The sequence below is a fragment of the Saccostrea cucullata genome, unplaced genomic scaffold (genome assembly GCF_032062105.1).
Source record: "Saccostrea cucullata isolate Sc308-1 unplaced genomic scaffold, CSIRO_AGI_Scuc_v1 ctg680, whole genome shotgun sequence".
NCBI classification, from domain to species: domain Eukaryota; kingdom Metazoa; phylum Mollusca; class Bivalvia; order Ostreida; family Ostreidae; genus Saccostrea; species Saccostrea cuccullata.
Window position 1 is genome coordinate 63332 of NW_026921337.1, and position 2523 is coordinate 65854.

Genomic DNA, 2523 nt, shown 5'->3' on the forward strand with positions numbered 1-2523 from the left:
TGATTTGTTACAACGTCAGTCTTATGATTTTGGCAATCTGTGCTCTTGAATTTCATAACATATACGTACAGATACATTCAACCATTATAATCAATTTGTGCGTTCTATTTATTTTGTTTCAGCAACCGGTCATTTCCAACCTCTTTCATAACTAATACTTGATATCGCGATTAATTAACTTAGCGAAACTCTTTAGCAATGGAGGTAGGAAACGTCTGTTGGCTGGGGACAAATGTGCTATTGAATACAATGCAAGATTGATCATTGTAGAATTTATAAGGACAGATAAGTAAAAAATCCTGGTGGAATACCTTGCTTAACAATCGCTGAACTCGCGTAATTAATTTTTGAGATGAACTAATCCTAAATTGTTACATTTTTAACGATATTTTTAACGAAGCGGGCTCTTCTAATTCAATTTTCACTGAAAATCGCTGCATTTTAAAGCCGATAAAATAATTTAAACTTTCCTTATTTGACAATCTACTATTTGGAATTCAACTCTTGGCAATACATGTACATTGTATTTTAGGCATAAAATTGTTCAAATCATACGATTGTCACTACTGTAAACAATGCCATGTGCCCCAGTAATCTCGTGAGATTTAAGCTTTCTCGACTCCCCTGCAAGAGAGCGGTAGTAAGTTAGATAACTGCGAGGTAATCGCGATATTACGTATTCAACATATATTTATTTTAGAAATATTATGATTACACAGGACCCATATTCACTTTTACTATTTAGGACTTTCAATTATTCTAATATACACTTAACACAAAAACCTCTAAGATTTTTTGTTGTACAAATATCAGTACTAGCATATGGATTTGAAAATGTTCATGTATTTTTCTCATTTTAGACCGTAATATGTAATAAAAGGTAGGGTGTAAAATATTATTACAATATTCTATTCTTTAAACATGTATTACCATATCCGATATGTACAGATAAATAATTTTAATGAAATCATGGGAAGGGTTTATATTCTGAGGAAACGAATCATTTAAACAAAGAGTAATTTGAGGGAACGGATTGATAATCTGCGAGAATGAATTGGCAATTTGTTATGAAAGATTGTCAATCCGAGAGAACGGATTGTATAAATCGAGAACTCGGTTTACTTTTATAAATTTTTAAAAATTCTATGTCCCTTCATGGCTTTCATAGATTGCATACCTGCATGGCTGCCAGGGTTGTAAAAAGAATGGAAACAATAGACTGCAATGTTACTTCAGGGCAAAATTCCTGGGGCAAGGCTGTTCATGAGCATGGGAGTGTTGATAAACCATCCAGTGAGTTTGACCACCCATGTATGTGATGTACGATAATGGGAAAGTGTCTGAAAAATTGAGAAAATGGAAATTTTAACCACATACTTTATGCAGATTGGAAATACAACAGCAGTCTATAACAGCTTGTTCCATATCTCGGCATTCATTCAAATAGATATTACGTGTTTAAATATTAAATGTGTTTGTATGAATAATCAAGCATCATAAGTATTATGTGTTTAAACGCTTATTCTTTGAAATAATTAAATCAAATGTTTATAAAATTGTATGAATGCAATATCATGAGAATGACACCAAATGAAATTTGACTTTATTTTTGAAATTTTAGAAATCCAGAAATTTTCAATACCAAAACTAAAATTTACCTGTTAATTGGTGTCCTTACATATCAATTAGCCTTCGTAGTTCATGGTGGGCTTAGCAAGTGGGTATTCACAGATGAAAGCATTGTTGCATATGGTGCCAGCACCCTAAAAATTCAATGTGAAAGTGGTACATGTACACACTGGTACACACATATTGAAAACAACTATCCATTATAATTATGGCAACTTTGATTTTACTTTGAACTTTCGAGTGATTGTCAATAGCATCAACGTTTAAAAGCAACACAAAACTGGCTGAACAATACGAAATATGCACACTGAAATATGAAGATCTATTTATAGTACGTGTACATTTAGTTTTCTTTTGAACGTGAACTAATTGCGTTTTAAACTTAAACTATTCAGTCAAAATACACGTATTCTCACCTGCTAATACCAAAAGCATGTCCGTATTATTTGATTCATTGATGTGATGATCTTCGTCGTGAAATAATCATGAAAATTGACGTTCTTCGGTTCGCCATCGTGTTGTTGTTTATACTGCTACCCAATAGCGGAAACACGTGTATTTCAATTCGTATCAACTCATACATTGATGAGTCGTATTTATTTATAATGCGAGTTTTTGTATATTGTTAAATTTCATGCCAATATAGACCTAATTAAATTGCAAATTAAGTATACGGTATATTAACAAGATACAACAATATTAAAAATCTGATTTTTTTTTTAGTAAAGATCGGCGTTTAGGGAATCGATCTACAATTTTTATCAACATTGTATAATATTATATCACAACATGAAATATGTACATCATTACATGTAGATGAATAAATTAACTTTTCACTTCACACAAAAGACAGAACGATAGTATATATTTGTTTTTTGAAATCTATTTTTTTTT

The 2523-nt window shown here is 31.4% G+C and overlaps 1 long non-coding RNA gene across 1 annotated transcript; it reads right to left on the minus strand.

The window, feature by feature from the left end:
* Window positions 1-1000: 1000 nt before the first annotated feature.
* Window positions 1001-2130, minus strand: LOC134259750 (uncharacterized). Its single transcript, XR_009990412.1, has 3 exons — window positions 2046-2130; window positions 1659-1763; window positions 1001-1340 (listed from the first exon to the last, which is right to left on the minus strand). It is a non-coding gene; the product is annotated as an uncharacterized LOC134259750 (long non-coding RNA).
* Window positions 2131-2523: the final 393 nt, after the last annotated feature.